Raw genomic sequence first — 17,462 nt, forward strand, 5'->3', positions numbered from 1 at the left:
AATGTTGGTTGAGGATTCAATCCACGGTCTTCCTTTAAGTGGGAGGAAAAGCCCAGCTAAGTCTGAATGAATCTCATGGTAATTTAAGTGGAAAGGATTTAGCACTTCCCCTGTATGGGGGATGAAATTAAAGGATACCTTTAAGAGGTGATTTCTCTTCTCATCAGTGGTGGAGCTGAGACTCCTGGTTCCCAGTTCAGATGAAGGAAGTCTTGCCTGGTTTGCCAGAAAGACCTAACCCCTAGATGCGGAGTAGAAAATCCCATCTATATCCAGTGGCACTGAGCACGTGCAAGTCTGACAGTGTGTTCAGGGATTGAAGGGTATTTCTTTTATTCAGATAGAAGGTGAAGACACTGAGCTTTCTTGCCTGAGTGGGCTGAAGATTTGCAGTAAAACCTGTCTTCTTCCTGTGCTAACTCAGAGCGAGGTACTCAGAGTGATAGGGAGACTGGGCTCTTACCTTCTCAGAAGTTCACGGTTCAAAAGGGATGAATTCCAGAACTTGGCAAGAATGTTTCTCTGCTGTAAAACAGGCAAGAGGCTTACTGACCTTGGCTCAGTGGGTTAGAGCCCCTGCCTTCGGCTCAGGTCATGATCCCAGGGTCCTGGGATCGAGCCCCGCATCGGGCTCTCTGCTCGGCAGGGAGCCTGCTTCCCCCTCTGTCTGCCTCTCTGCCTACTTGTATCTCTGTCTGTCAAATAAATAAATAAAATCTTTAAAAAAAAAAAAAAAAAAAGAGATTTACATCCATACTGAAAGGTTAGAGAAAGGATTTACAACCTCTAGGTTTCTCATGGAAACGTTCTGGCAAGAGGAAGGGGGAAGTGGTCACTTCCCATTTTAGCAGCCTGGAAAATTCTTTTTTTTGCCCCTTTGCAGGTGATACCCAATGCCCCCAGAACTTTTGGAGTGATAACAACAGAAGAAATAAAATCTACAGTGGCTTTATTTTTATCAGTCAGGTTTTTCCACAAAGTGTTATTATACAGGTAACACAATTTCACTGTAAAGAGATTGCTGAAGTAAAAAAAAAAAAAAAATTATAAGGAAACTCAAAAATCATCCTTTGAGGTTCACTCTAAAAAGATGAACTAAATCTGGGACTGCTTGGAAATTATGTAAATATCCTGTTATAATTAACAGTGAACTCTTTTGTATTTTTCCATCATCAAAGCTGGCTCAGTATAATTGAATAAAATGTATATAACGAATGAAATTGCTAGAGAACCAAAGGAAGCAATTGTAATTATCATTAACTTTCTAATCACCATACCGGCATAACACCTTTATTTATGTAGCAAAACACTGGTAAGTGGAAGGCACAGGAAGGAAGATGTCACAAATGAACAGACAGCCTGAGAACTAGAGGTTATCCCTTCTATTTTTTTCCATTTGTTTTCTCAGAGATCCAGATCTGCATTCTCTGTGCCACCGCCGCCCCAAAGTGACCATCACTGCTGCTTTGGTTTATCCCTGGTTCTTCCTTACACTGAGGACAGAATGATCCTGCCATCTGACAAATCAGCTTATTAGCTCTCTCTCCCTCCTCTGTTCAAAAGATCTTTACTGTTCAAAAAATTCAAAAAATATTTACTTGTTCAAAAAATATTTACTGAGCACCTATCAGGGACCAGCCCCTAATCTAGGAAGTGGGATGCAGCCATGAAAAGGCAGGTGTGATCCCTCCAATGGTGTTCTCTTTGCCCACTTCCTCTTCCATCCTTACCCTCCTCTGACTACTTGAGGCTCCAAAACAAAGACCCCTCTATTTATAACATCCTTGTATTCCAAGGACCCAACATGGTGGCACATATTTCATATGCTTCTCTCTAATAAATGAATGAATTCTCCTTTGTTGAAATTATTTAATGAGAGCCTGAATGCTAGAGCTGTTGTAGAAGGAATTAAAAAAAAAAAAACTCATTGGAGTCTTTCCATTTTATCTATGCTGTTTTATTTCTGCTTATTAAGATATGAGCCAATATAATAAGTTATTACAAAAATAAATAAAAGAGGAAGTAAACTCCTTCACATCATTAACCTCCAGAGATAAATACAGTTCATGATTTGATGTGTACTCCTCCAATTCATTACTCTTTTTTTTATGAAGCTATGTCTATCTATACTCACACCTACATATGTATATTTATATCCCACATATAATTTAAAAATCCAAACAGGATCATAGTAGTCAAATGAATCTTCAATTGCTTTATCCCCCCCATTTGATAGTACATCTTGACTTGAGTTTCCTCTGAATCCCTTTTTCCAACTTTAAATTGTATGCTTCTGAATCAAAGCCAGAAGCTCCCTTATTTTTATTAACTAGTTCTCATTATTATAAAGGAAATCCATATACATGGTAAGTGTCTTTAACAGCATGGAAGGGAATAAAATGAAATGTAAAGCCTCCCTCCTCTTCACAGCCTGTTCTACTCTCTAAAGTTAACTGTTTTTAACAGTCTCCGGAGTATCCTTTCAGAAATTTCCAGGGCAGATAAATATATATGTACACACACACACACACACACGCACACACACACACGCATGCATGCACACACACACATCCATAAAAAGAACTCACTTTTTTCACTTGTTATATAATTCACTGGAAAGAATTCCAAGTATTTAACAACTTTGTCTTGGGTAAATTTCTCTCAAAGAAGCCCCTGGCAAAGCAATAAAATAGTCAGGTCTGGAAATGGTCAAATGCTCATTTATCTAGCCATGGCACAAACTGCCTGCCTTTCTTTAAAAGGCATCCCCCTCTTCTCTATTAAGAGGTCTGCTAGGTCATTGCTGGACAGGCTTCCCAGAATAAAAACTACATTTCCCAGGCTCCTTTGTGATAAGGTGTGTGCATGTGACTACATTTTGTCCAATGGGATGTGAGAGGAAGTGCTGGTGAACAGCTTCTAGGTTTTGCCTTATGAAGCAAGCTGTGTTTCTTCCTTTTGTCATTTTTTTCTCCTTTCTATTGATTGGAATGTGGACTTTGGGCCAGGAGAACAAGGATAACACCTTAGAGATGAAAAACACAATAAAAATGAAAGCCTCCAGAGGTCCTGACAGCTTTGCAAAGCAGAACTGCTATAGCTGCTCGCATTTCGGGGGGAAAGAAAAATATTCTTGTGTGTTTGCTCTTACAAGCCATTGTAATTTAGAGTTTATTTTATTCATAGGTGAGTGTCTGTCCTTACTGTGAGCATTATTATGAGATACGATTTCCCTGTCCATACGCCCATTTTCTGAATGAAAGGAAACACCCGTGAGGAGGATTGAAGCAGAAAATTTTTAGCTTTAGCCCAGCAGGGTCACCAGTAGCCTGCATAGTTTTGATGAGGGTCGAGTACATGCTGCTTATACATCTTAAAGGGCCTCACAGCCGCTTCTACATCTCACCGATAGTTAATATCAGACTGAATGATATGCACAGAGAAATCTTGTGAAAGTAGTTTTATGAGTAGAAATTCGAAGGAGACATTTATGGTCTAATATTCCCTGCATGTCCCCTTCCTCTCGAGTACTAAGCAAAGGTGCTTCATACAGCTTCCTACAGGTCCTGTCCCTGTGCTACTTAAATAAACTTACTAAGTTACACCATGTGATGTCTCAAGAATTCATTCTTGGCTATTGTGCTTGACAGCCCCACAACATCAGGATTAAATTATGAATGTTTTAAATTCATATCACATGAATGATTTTTAAAATTATTCTGGGGAGGTTAATTCCAAGGGAAAAAATGTGAACTTTAAAAAGGGGAGAAAAAAATCAATTTCTCCCCCAACTTCATCTTTAGTTTCCTCTTCAGAAAACAAGAACAGGACCAGAGGGACCCCTTTGAACAGAAGACTTTTTGCTTATGGTACATTTCCCACTTAGCCAGTAGCAGATTTTCTGCTCATTTGCCTCTGAACACGGTGACTTTCCTTGGAGGCATTTGACTTTCCAACAGAAACTGAGGTTAATAGAGACAGGCAGCAAGAAGAAGACATTTTAAATACAAGAGTGGCCAAAGCAGAAAGGGTGAAGATCCTGGGACGTACGCTTCCCTGTTGTCTGTTTGCATTATGAGTCACATCCTTGAAAGCTGGAAAGAAGTTCATGTCCCCAGCTCCGGACCAAGTGTCAGACTTGATTATTGCCTGGTGAGAAGTTCCCCATCTTTGTCCTGACCGGACTTGGGAGCAGTAGAGAAATGGGACCACAGAAAAGCCCCGGCGTAGGGATAGTTGAGGATTCACTGAGAGGACCAAGGGGCAGGGACACATTACCATGTACAACAACACTATTAATATGGGGATTAAGGTTTGCTAAGGAGAACCATATAAAACTCGGAAATAAGGCAAAAAGATGATCATAACCAGCTAGAACATCTAAAGAGCCTACCTAAAACTTAGCTGACACCCTGGGATAACTCAACTCTATTTGCACAACTGATGAGTGCCAAGATATCTCATCATTTTATAGAATTAGTAAGGTGTAATGACTTTCTTTTCTGTCTAATAGAGGTAGTTAATCCAAAGGTTATGGCTTTATTGCCCTGTAGGATATTAACCAGTTGTATGTCTCATTTGGTAATAGCAATTCTATCTCAGCTTCTTTTTTCTTTTTTTTTTTAAAGATTTTTTATTTATTTATTTGCCAGAGAGAGAGCGAGCGAGAGCGAGCACAGGCAGACAGAGTGGAACGCAGAGCCAGAGGGAGAAGCAGGCTCCCGCGGAGCAAGGAGCCTGATGTGGGACTTGATCCCAGGACGCTGGAATCATGACCTGAGCCGAAGGCAGCTGCTTAACCGACTGAGCCACCCAGGCGTTCCTCAGCTTCTTTTTTTAAGTGTTTACAACATTTCAGTTTCTCACAGTGAAATAGTCTTGTCATTATTTTGCTTCCCTCATAAATAAGTTAAATAAGACTTGGACACATGCATAGTATCTATCTGAATGAGAATTATAGTTTTAAAAAAGTCTTTCGGAGACTTACTCTTTGATGGAGTATAAGCTTTGGCCTCAGCTTTCTTGGTTTTGAGGACTGGGTCTGACACTTCAGCTGTATGATCAGAAGCATGTCATTTAATCACTCTGGGCTCATTCATAAGAAAATAAGAATAGAGCCAATTTCAAAGTGGAGCTGGGATGACAACTACATGAAGGCTCTTAGTGCCATAACTGGCTCAAAGTACAAATCTGTTAAGGCAGCCTCTATTGTACGTGCCAGGAGCTGTGTGATAGAGAATGAAGCAGAAATCTCCATCCCTCATTTCCACCTCCAGCCCCATCTCTGTTCCTTGAGTCAGTCCCTACCCAGCCATGATAGCAGGAGGTCTTTTATAATGCAACTCAAGGAGGAGAAAAGAAAGATGCACTTATAGCATGATGAAGCTTAGGTGTTGGGAAGAGACCCCACCTGGCCTCTTGGGAGGTCTGACTGATGTGTAGATGCTCTGCCTTAAACTGGGTAAGAGGCCTTTTTTCTTCATCCCCCAGCTTCTCCCCACCCCCCAGGGGTCCCAGGTCCCCTTCAAGTCTATTCTAGGGAGCCAGATGCAATGTAACACTGAAATACTGGTCCAAGACACAGAAGGCAATCACAGGGGTTTGGGGAGTTGAATGCTCATTGGAAAGACTCTGTCAGGTGGGTTGGGGGTTTAGGGAACTAATCAGAGGTAACTCCCAAGACAAAGAGGCCATGCCAGGGACTGAGCATCCTGGTCCAGATTTCCAAATGAGTGACTGAGGCAGGATTCGAACCCATTCACTGAGAGAGCTGAAAGAGGCAGAGGAGGGGCTCCACTCACTTTCCCCACTTTCCTGCAGAAAGTGTAGGGGAGAAAAATATTTTCCCGCCATCCTTCTAGGTTCTTGGCTGAGACATGCCCAGATGAACAGGAGAAAGCTACATTTAATTACATATGCATGGAAGCCCCACAAAAATATAAGACTCAAAGACGTGACCCAATCAGGAGCTTTTATACATTTTAGACAAAGAAACAGCATGTGAAGAATTGATAAGACAAAGGGATTCGGGCAAAGGGTAGTAGAATGGTGAAGAAGTAACAGGTTTTGTTTGTTTATACAGACTTCTTGGCCCTAAATTCCCTGTCTCTGGTGATAAAGATGCCTTCTACCCTCCTGGCACAGCGCTGGAATCATCTCGTAGAAGCCATTCTGCTTGATTTGTAGACATATTTGCTCCCACCAGTGATTTCTGTTCAGGGCTCTCTCTGACAGGTACTGTACTTCTGACGGATAGCGTAGCATGTTAGAGATTGAAGCGGGAGGTGGGGATCTGGGTTCCCCGGCTCGTTCTGTTACCTCGGGTCTGTCTGTTTCAGGGCAGCAATGTCTTCATCTGGTGGAGGTGGAGCTGATGTCGCCGGGGAAGGAAACGAATGTTAGGGTAACAGATGATCACAATGAGAAGGCTGTTCTAGACAGGTGGGCCATGGCCACGGTACAGACTTTGTGGGCTCCAGGCACTTTGGCCATCAGGGGCCCTTTCCTCCATTAAAAAAAAAAAAAAATGCAGCTCTGCACATACAAAGGTAAATAAAATCCAAGCTGGGATAATTATTGCCATATTCATTTCTTTCTTCTGACTTTAAAATGAAATGGAAACATGATACTTAAATGTATCGCAGGCCCTAGGTGGCCACTGTGCCTAACAGGGAATTCTGCCCTGTCTTGGGCACAGTGAGTGAACACACACACGCGCGTGCACACACAACACACATGTGCCTGTGTTACACACCTGAAGCTTCTGTCCAGTTCCACGAGTGTTCCGACTTTTTATTTCCTTGAGTCTTGGCCGATCTGCCCACAAGTCTGTGTCCTCTGCTGGGCAGTACTGAAGGACGCTGTCTTTAGCATGTGGGATTTGCTCTCGGACACTACCAGTACCGCCAGCTGGATCCACACGGGGTCCTCCCGGCCCAGGGAAGTGCATTTTCACCATAATTCATTCACTTTGATCAACATCATTAGGGAGTTGCTGGCCCTCAGCTTCCTTTGCTGCAGCCAGTCCCAGAGCTCAACCCCATTCACCTGCCCCTCTTGGAGCCTTCAAAATCACACGGTCACTTTCAGTGCCAGAGTGGCCCTACAGAGTCCCCTGTTTGTTTATCCAGGGCAGAGCTCTCTGACTGACTGCTGGGATTCGAAAGCCTACAACCCTGACAATAGGATGGTGATGACTGAGGGAGAGACTACAGCTGAGGAAACAAAGCAAGCTGATTGGCAGCCCCTCCGAGGCTGAGGAGACCCCTGGCTGGCCTGATGGGCTGTCCTTTGGGGAGAGCTGGAGGGGCAGCCCCAACCCTAAGACTCACACCAGCTCACTCTGTTGCGTAGTTAATACTAACCAAGCTAGAACTAACATGTGGGTTTGGAGGAAGCATCTCTTGGCGGCCGCCTCCCTCCGCCAGAGCTTAGGTGTCCAGGGGATGTTTCCACAGTGTGATCTGAACACGGAGCTGCTCCCGGAAGTTGTCTGAAAATTCTCTGAGAGAAGAGACCCCTCGTATACGCTTGTGTCATGGCATCTTGTGTAGCACATGGTAGCTGCTCAGGAAATCTTTATTAGATATCTTTGTCTGTTTGGGCTGCTGTAACAAAGATGCCCTGGACTGGGTCATGGAAACCGCAAACCTCTTTCTCACTGCTCTGCCGGCAGATTCAGTGTCTGGTGAGAACCTGTTGCTGATTCGCCAATAGCATCTTCTTGCTGTGTCCTCCCGTGGTGGAAGGGGCGAGGGAGCTCTCTGGGGTCTCTTTTATGAAGTTGCTCATCCCATTCAAGGTCATCCACATGACCTAATCACCTCCCAAAGGCCCCACCTCCTAGCACCATTACATTGAGGGTTAGGATCACAGCATATGAATTTAATGGGTGGACATAAACATTCAGTCCGTTGCATTAGATAAATACCTGAAATTCCTTCATCATTTAATTAATTTATTTACTTGAGGGAGAGCAAGAGAGCACGTGCACACTCTTGTGAAGGGGAGGGCAGAGGGAGAGGGAGAGAACATCTCAAGCAGACTCTGTGCTGAGTACAGAGCCTGACATGGGGTTCAGTCTCAGGACCCTGAGATCATGACCTGAGCTGAAATCCGGAGTTGGACACTTAACCGACTGCGCCACCCAGGCACAGCTGAAGTCCCACCATTATTAATCAATTCTACTGGATGATACATTGCCCTTTTTTAAAGATGCCTCTTAAAATGCAAACCACCCTAGTGACAAAAATACATTCAAATCTTGGGTCCTTAGTTATTTAATTTTGTTAGTTTATAAAATCAGTGGTCTATTGCCATGGTTCAAAGTTATGATTGGTTGATAACCCAGCATCTTGATAATATTGGGTGCCTATGAAAAAGGAGCCTGGACATAGAGAGGAATGGAAAAGGAAGAGTAATCTGGCCTTCTGTTTGCTTTTTTGTGTTTGTCCTTCTGTTCTTCGTCTATACTATATTATGTGACTAATTTAAAAAACAAAACAGGGGCGCCTGGGTGGCTCAGTGGGTTAAGCCGCTGCCTTCGGCTCGGGTCGTGATCTCAGGGTCCTGGGATCGAGTCCCGCATTGGGCTCTCTGTTCAGCGGGGAGCCTGCTTCCTCTCTCTCTCTCTCTGCCTGCCTCTCCATCTACTTGTGATTTCCCTCTGTCAAATAAATAAATAAAATCTTTAAAAACAAAACAAAATAGCTGTACTAACGTACTAAAATCATTGGTATCACTACATGATTAGACATGGTGAAACACCTTTATATTTGCCTATATACACATTCATATATGTATGTGTTTATATATGTATATATGTATGTATGTATACATGTATATATACATATTTACATATATTTATTATATATTATTTTAACTGATATTCAATCACACACATGCACACACACACAAATCATCAAATGATGAAATTAAAAAGTTCAGAAAGCTTCAGGCATGGCTGGATCTAGGTGCTTAAATGATGAAATAAAGACCCATTAGTCAGCCTTCCAGGCTAGCAAACCCGGGGGGGATGGAATATGCATTTCCCAATAATTTGGCAAATATTTTCAGTCTTGGGACTAATGCTGATTATTTCTGCCTAGTTCCTACATTCCCTCTTGAGTACAGAACAGGGAAAATCAGGATACTGTTATCAGAAGAAAGAGGGATAGATGCTGGGAAGGCAGAACTACATCCTTCCATGACATCTGCGCATTCATGACTCATCCAAGGCCTGGGACACAGCCTAACAATCCATTTGGCTTTAGATTTACTTTCTGAGAGCTCATAGGTCAGGAATGGCTCAAAATTTCTGGACTATCATTAGGATAATTGAATTATGAATTCAGGGTGGAGAGAAAAGTCAGATACAATGACTAATTACCAATGATACTGACTTCTGTTCAAATTAGAGAATCTTGAAAGGAGGGTGGAGATACCCTCATCGAAGCATACGCATGGTTCTATACATGCCTTCTTTTTTACTGTAAGTTTGTTGGTGATTTTGGCCTCCCTGTTTTTTTTTCAGTCAGTGCATTACACTTTCCTTTCAGAGATCTGCCTCCCCATAGTACACAGCCTTGTGAGGACCAGCCCCTGGCCACAGATGCACATATGATCCACCCCAGGGGAATCTGTTCCATGGTGTCAAAAAATAATGATTCTGATACTTGTTGAAGAACAGTACCGGGGGGCCTGGGTGGCTCCGTGGGTTAAGCCTCTGCCTTTGGCTCAGGTCATGATCCCAGGGTCCTGGGATCAAGTCCTGCATCAAGCTCTCTGCTCAGCAGGAAGACTGCTTCCTTCTTTCTCTCTCTCTCTCTCTCTCTCTCTGCCTGCCTTTCTGCCTACTTATGATCTCGGTCTGTCAAATAAATAAATAAATAATCTTTTAAAAAAAGAAAAAGAAAAACAGTACCAAGGACTTTATTCAAGGGACCACTGCAGTGGGACTTGGAAGTAGGGGAGGGAGATTGGATTCAACTCCAAAGGCAGCACAAAATGTGGAGATTTAAAGCAAGGAGTGGGTTGAAGAAAGGGTAATTCTTGCTAAACCAACCTAAGGGGATTCTTGATGAAGGCAGCCCAAGGTGAGCAGATACCCTCCCCACCCCACCCCCCTGCGCCCCAAAAGGTGGTAGGTGAGGAATTTGATCAAATGTGGGAGGTGTGGATTCGGGCTAAACTTACTTGACGGGATTTTTGCTCAAATGAGGCAGTGCAGTGATAAGCAAGGACACCCAGAGGTTGGGGCCCAGAGGAACCTGACTACAGTTTGGTTACGGCACAGGGCTCTAAATTTTGAGGGCAGTGTTGGAAGATAAACTGAAGCAGGGTGCCTAGGTGGCTCAGTCAATTACATGTCTGCCTTCAGCTCAGGTCGCAAGACTAGGGTCCTGAGATTGAGCCCCATGATGGGCTCCTTGCTCAGTGGGGAGCCTGCTTCTCTCTCTGCCTGCTGCCCCCCACTCATGCTCCCTCTCACATTTATTCTCTATCTTAAATAAATAAATAAAATCTTTCAAAAAAGGGGGAACAAAGGTAAACTGAAGCATAATGAGGTGCCTGGGTGAGTGACCGACTCTCGGATTAAGCCTTGACTCTTGGTTTCGCCTCAGGTCATGATCTCAGGGTCCTGGGATCGAGCCCCACGTCCCTGAGAGCAGACTCTGCTTGTCCATCACACTCTGCTTCTTCAACCATGTGCTCTGTTTCTCTTTCTCTCTCTTACATAGGCAGATAGAGAGATGGATAATCTTTAAAAAAAAAAAAAAGATAAACTGAGCATATTAAACATTTAAAGAGTTTATTGGAGCTAAAACTTGAGTTAGGCAGCATCCAGTCTAGCAGACAGAAAGGCACTCCAAGTTGCTGTACAAAATGAAAGGCTTTCATAGGCAGAAGGGAGAAGGAACAAGGACATGATACTAGACAAAAAGCAGGTTGTTGATTGCAAGATCGCTTTCCTTCCGCGGATGGCAGGGTGTGTCGGGCAGAGGACCTTATTAGTGCTGACCAGGTGGTTCCTGATTGACTGGCTTAAAATTCCATTTCTGGGAAAAGCCAAAACTGTGATGAAAGTGGTTTGGTTACATGGGGCTTAGCACAAGTAACTCCACTTTCGGCCTGTTGTTCTGTTTTCAACAACAGTAATACAAAGATTGGGGGGGGAGGGGAAATGTGGAGCTGTAGAGCTGCCCCGATTCCTACTGTTTTGAGCCCAATTCCATAGCCTTTTCTTTGATTCTCCAAGTTACCTGATATCTTCTCCATCCTTTTCGGCATGAGCTCACCAGAGCAAATTTCTATTACTTGCACCCAAACGACATAACTAATGTCACAGCAGCTTGCAACAGGATCCCAGCACGTTCACAGACACTCTTGTTTGTTGGTTTCTTCCCCTGTAAAGTGAGACTACGAATCCCTCCTCGATGGGTTGGTGTAAAGATTCAAAATAAAAGGTTTAGGGCAAGGACAGCGTGTTTCATGTTAATGAATGACTTTGAATTGGGAATCTGTGGATAGGCTCCCAGGAGTCAGTGCATCTACCAGAATTCATAGGCTGAATTGTGTTTATGTAAGGGCATGTGCCTATACAGTTATTTAATTCAATTTTTTTTGTTGTTGAGAGGAGGGTTCATGAGATTTTCCAAGTGGTCCCTGACCCCAAATTATGTAAAGGCCCATCCCTCTTGCGGTGCTGGACTGTGAGTCTTTTGAGGTCAGTTTCCCTCTCTGTCCCAATCTTCTAGCACAATGCCTGCCACTGAGTAGATTAGTCAGTCAACAGATACCTGTTGAGTGAAGAAGAGATGAACTTAAAGTGCTCTGAGCTTTAGTTTCCTCCTTTATAATACTGCAGACCTGAAGAGTTGTCTCTGAAATGCATTTCATTTGAACCATTTCATTGGACCACATGACCTATGGTCCCTGGAATTCTATATCCTGGAGTAGTGAAATGGCATGTCCAAGAGAGCAAAAACCAGGGCTCCTGTCCATAGCTTAGGGCTCTGGCTTCTATACACACAGGACACTAACTTGCCCCAAAGCCTTCTACTCCCATTGAAAGTCTGTTGTTTCCAAGGGTTGTTGCAGGGTACAGTTGAGATAGGTGGTTGGCAGGTGTCGTTGGTTAGGTCCTTTGGGAAGGCAGATACAGGGACATGGCTGATCTACAGTTGATAAGTTCTTCTGGTCCTTCCAAGAAGTGGCATCCAAATTTAGGAAGACTTGGTTGATTTCTCTTCCCCAGACTATCCCATCATTCAGAAATGATATACCTTTGCTTTCTATGGATCACAGCAGCAAAGGTGGTAGTGAACCCAGAGCTGGAGTGTGGGTCTGTGTGAAGGGGACATGCTTGTGCTCTGTAGGTGTCCCTGAAAGTGCCTAAGGCTCCGAAGGAAGGACAGCTTGATGACATGGAGCAGAATTCTAAGGGTGCAAACCTTTTTTCTCATTCCGAAAATTTCAGTTTCCAAAAAATCAATTTGAATCTTAAAAAGTTTCAGTTTCAAAATTTTATGTAATTTTCACTTTGAAATTTATGTAAATTTCACTTTTCCTTGAGAAAATTTTGTTAGCACAAAGAGTTGACGTGTCAAGTCAGACTCATGTGAATCACACAGCTAATCTAACATAATCCTAACTAGTGATTAAAAATTACAAGCAAGATAGATGTGCACATGTTACATTCTCTTATGGAAGAGCCCAGATATATCAGCTGTGGCTTGCTAATTGCTCTGAGTTGGTTTTGGACTAATCAGGAGTACCCAGTGGTGGGTACGAATCATTGTCTTCAAAGGAAGCAATTTTGGCTTTGTGGTTTCCCAGTATGAAAACTCAATTTGCTTGATTGTTTATCCTATCTAATTTGGTCAATCACCCTTGATCAGTCTGATTAATTAATGTGGATGTCAAGAAATGTTTTATACTCTTGGGGGCCTTAGGTGACTTTCTGAATCTCCTGCAGTTATTGATTAGTTGAAAACAAACTCTGGATTCCAGGATGCATGCTTATATGAAGGAGGGAATTAGTACTTATTATTTTGATTATTCTCATGTTCTAAAAAGAAAATATGTCATATTTAGCACCTCTGTCTTGTACATGTATCATTTTTGTCCTGCTTGATGGTTCCAATCCATTCAAGATATCATTTAAGGATGCAGAATTTAGGAAAAAATAAAGCTCCTTCTTGGTTAAATGCCAAGAGTATGTTGAAAGAACCAGAGCAAATCAGTCAAGTCTTAGCCCCCTTCTACCATCTGAACCTCTGCTCCAACCCCAAACTGCCTCTTGTGACTTTGGAAAGTTACAACTCTGCTGAGCCCTCAGATGAAAGCAGGTGGAAGATAGGAACATTTCTCTAATCATTATTAGTGATAAGAATGGTTAACACTTAACAGGTACTTGGATACTGTGATCAGACCAGCACCCACATCATCTTGGTTCTCTCAATGACGCTGTGAATTAGGTTCTATGAGTCATTCCCATTCTACAGTCCAGGAAAGTGAGGCTCAGAGAAATTCTATCACTCCCCATGCTGCCCCCATTAGCCGACCATTCTCATTCTGCACAAGAACATAAACGTCCTTGCTTTCAAATAACAACTATTCAGTGTTCTCCCTCTTACCAATCTCCTCTTCACCCCCAGTCGGATCCAGGGTAACTGAGAAAAGCTATTAAGATTTTTTTCCAATCTGGGATGCCTGGGTGGCTCAGTCGGTAAAGCATCTACCTGCCTTTGGCTTGAGTCGTGATCCCAGGGTGCTAGGATCGAGTTCTGCATTGGGCTCCTTGCCCAGTGGGGAGCCTGCTTCTCCCTCTGCTTCTGCTGTCTCTTTCTCTCTCTGACAAATAAATAAAATCTTGAAAAAAAAAAAAAAAGACTTGCTTTCAATCTAACATGAAATATAGAAGTACAGTGTTCTGGGTTTCATTGTGACATTTTGCAATTTTTCTTAGGTTTTTGATGTTTTTTCATGATAAAAAACTTAATGAAAAAAATACACAAAAGGAATCCAAAGCAGGGACTCAAAGCAGATTTTTCCACATCCATGTTAGCAGCGTTATTTTCAATATCCAAAAGGTAGAAAGAACCCAGACGTCCATCGATGGATGAATGGATAAACACAATGTGGTCGATCCGCACAATGAATATTCTGGTGTGGGATACAGCGTGGATGAACTTTGAAGACACTTTGCTAGGTCAAATAAGCCAGACACAAGAGGACAAGCATTGTATTCTCCACTGATATGGGGTACTCAGAGTAACCAAATTCATAAAGACACCTGGAGGGCAGTAATTACCCGGGGCAGGAGGGGAGGGGTAATGGGAGTTATTTTTAGTGGGGGTAGAGTTTTCAGTTTAGGCTGTTGGAAAGTTCTAGGGACAATGATGTGAATGTTCTTTCAAGCCACTAGACAATGGTTAAAAGAGTAAATTTTATGTTATATGTATGTTTTACCACAATTGATAATAATTACGAAGAAGACAACAGCAAAAACATTTGGCTTCAAAAGGAATGATTCATTCAACAAGTATTTGTTGAGCATTAGTGTGTGTGAGACATGGTGCCGGGCCCTAGAGACCTTCCGTGCGAGTCACTTCTTTCTTCTGGGAGCTAATGGTTGACTAGGGGAGGCAGACGGTACCTAGAGAGCCCCGAGAATGAAAGCATGATCCGAAAGTCAGGTCATTAGCACAGAACCTTTTTGTTACCTGATGTTACAGTGGAATGGTAATTCTGGCCATTGCTGCCTTGATTATAACTTTCAGGATCACAAGGAGTGTCTTACTTTCTTTCTTCTTCACAACAACAGCCGGAGTGCTATTCAGAAATGTCAGATCGTGTGACTCCCTCGCTGGGAGCCTGCCAGTAAGGTCTCTTCACCCAGGAAACAGAGGCAAAGTCCTTCCTCTGGTCTGCCAGGCCCCAGGGACCTATCCCTACCCTTCTCTTTCTCAGAAGTGTATGGTCCAACAGCAGCTCACCCAGTGAGCCTTCTGGGAAAGAAGGGTCCCAGCTGGCCTGTCCTCTGCTCTCCTTCACCCGCGGAAGCCAGGGGAGAGAAGACAATAAAAGAAAGAAAAGATCAGGTCAGATCTCCTAGTGAACTATCTCCTTTCTCCTCCTGCTGGCATTGGCCGCAGAGAGATAAGGGCCGGTCCTCATCAGTAACACAGGGCTCTGTGGTTAGAACTCCCCACCTCAGTTTAATGTTCCGTATCATCATCATGAAGTGCTTCATTCATTTTTGGACACGGCACCCCTCATTTTCTTGTTGTACTGGGTCTGGCATTGTGTTGCCAATGCTGGTCCTTGTTGTTGGTATAGAATGCTTTCAGCAGGTTGCACCTAGCCGGTTGAATTTACGAATGCTAAACAAACTTGGAATTAACGGACTTCTGGCAAATGTCCGAGTCAGCCGTATAATGACTGGAGTATAAAATGGACATGTTGTAGTCCTGCCTGCATCACTTAGAGGCCATGGATGTAATTCCTCGGCTGGTGTTGTCCTAATACACAAGGCAGGGTCTGAGGAGTTGGACTGGCGACCCCAGACTCCCCCTGGCTTCAGCTGGCTCTCAGGGGCACCATATCTTTTGCATTATTCATAGAGACAGCTTTTGGGTAAGATCTCTGTTACGGGCTGAATGTATGTATAGCCAACACCCATACATACACCCCCAAAGCCCCCCAGTGTGGCTGTATTTAGGGTAAGGAAATAGTTACATTACGTTTCCACACAAAGGGGAGGTCATGTGAGCACCCAGGGGTGGGCGGCCTCCTCCAGGCCAAGAGGCGAGGCCTGGAGATGAAACTTAACCTCTCAGCGCCTTTGAGCTAGTACTTCTGGCTTCCAGGAGCGTGAGAAACATCTGCCTGTCTTTAAGCCATCGGGTCTGTGGTATTTTGTCATGGCAGCCAGAGCTCGGATAAGGTCTGCATCCTGTGGCACTGAGTTGGCAATCCTATCTGTTACTGGAGCGAGCCCCCTCCCCGGTTACCCTTCATCCCCTTCTCTTGCTTACTTTTCTCCAGACCATCTGTCACTCTCTGAAACCCTGTTAGGGGTTGTTTTCCTTTCCTGGGGCTGTACGGCCAACAGAGAGGCTTAAGAACAACACACGTTTATTCTCTCATAGTTCCAGAGGCCAGAGGGATGAAGTCCAGGTGTCAGCAGGGCCGTGCTTCCTCTGGAGGCTCCGTGGGACCGTCCGTCCTTGCTTTTCTTCCCCCTGGCTCCCGGTGGCGGCCAGAAATCCTGGCATTCCTTGGTTTACAGATGTGTCCGTCCAGTCTCTGCCTCTGTCTTCACACAGCCTTCTCCCCTGCGCATCTGTGCCCCAATCTCCCACCTCTTATAAAGACCCCAACAGGGCGCCTGGGTGGCTCATGGGTTAGGCCGCTGCCTTCGGCTCAGGTCATGATCTCAGGGTCCTGGGATCCAGCCCCGCCTCGGGCTCTCTGCTCAGCGGGGAGCCTGCTTCCCCCTCTCACTCTCTCTCTGCCTGTCTCTCTGCCTACTTGTGATCTCTGTCTGTCAAATAAATAAATAAAATCTTTAAAAAAAAAATAAAGACACCAACCACGGGGTTTATTGCCTACCCTAAACCTGTAAGACCTCACCTGAACTTGACATAAACCAAGACCTTGTTTCCAAATAAAGTCCTATTCACAGGTACTGGGTGTTGGGACTTGAACTTATCTTTTAGGGGGACATAATTCTACCCATTACAGACATGAGTTTATTTTGTTTATTTCTCACCCTCTGAGATAAGCTTCCATGGAGACAGCCCTGGTCCTGTTCTTGCCCTGCCTCAGGGTCAGGAGCAGCGTTCTCTGCACAAAACAGTTGCCCAGAAACCGTTTGTTGAATTAATAAATAAGTTTTAGATGCAGATTCAGATTCATAATATTCAGATTACATTCATATTCAGATGAAAGTTCTGCCACTGACGCCTCCCTACCCTCTCTCCCCCTCCCACAGTTTAGGACTTGTGCCCTGGGAACAGCAGCAACCTTGGAAAAAGCCCTGGGAAAAATGGTCCTGCCTCGAGATTTTTGAATATTTTCAACCAAAGCAAGAAAGAGCTTGTAGCAATCGATGCATTATTATTAGCTTTTCAAAAGCAAGCAACAGCCTCCGAGATTTTGTGTTTGAATATGACAAAATGTGTTTGGACCCAAAAGAAATGAAACCCACAGAGAGGTTTAATGTCTCTGCTTGATCTGTATTAATGTGCAAAAGAGAATACATTTTTGGGGTACATATCACTTTTTTTATACATCACATAACAGCATTCTCATTGGCGGGAAGGATATCAGAAGTGTTACTATTAATGTATTTTTACAGGTTTACAGGTTACAGTTTCACAGCTGCACTGGGCGCTACCCATATGAAGTTCGGTGATCTGGTCTCTGTCTTCCTCCATATACATTCCCCGTTATGC

At 43.7% G+C, this 17,462-nt stretch overlaps 1 long non-coding RNA gene across 2 annotated transcripts in view; it reads left to right on the forward strand.

Moving 5' to 3' along the window:
* LOC132027225 (uncharacterized) overlaps positions 1–17,167 on the forward strand; it is a 53,178-nt gene extending 36,011 nt beyond the window's left edge. Inside the window, exon 3 of one of the 2 annotated variants that reach the window (XR_009407099.1) lies at positions 17,000–17,167. This is a non-coding gene — a long non-coding RNA (uncharacterized LOC132027225). Of the gene's footprint in view, positions 1–6,082; positions 6,211–16,999 lie in introns of those variants that run through there. The other variant, XR_009407098.1, reaches the window with a different exon arrangement.
* Positions 17,168–17,462: the final 295 nt, after the last annotated feature.

This window comes from Mustela nigripes, chromosome 11, assembly GCF_022355385.1.
Source record: "Mustela nigripes isolate SB6536 chromosome 11, MUSNIG.SB6536, whole genome shotgun sequence".
Taxonomy (NCBI): Eukaryota; Metazoa; Chordata; class Mammalia; order Carnivora; family Mustelidae; genus Mustela; species Mustela nigripes.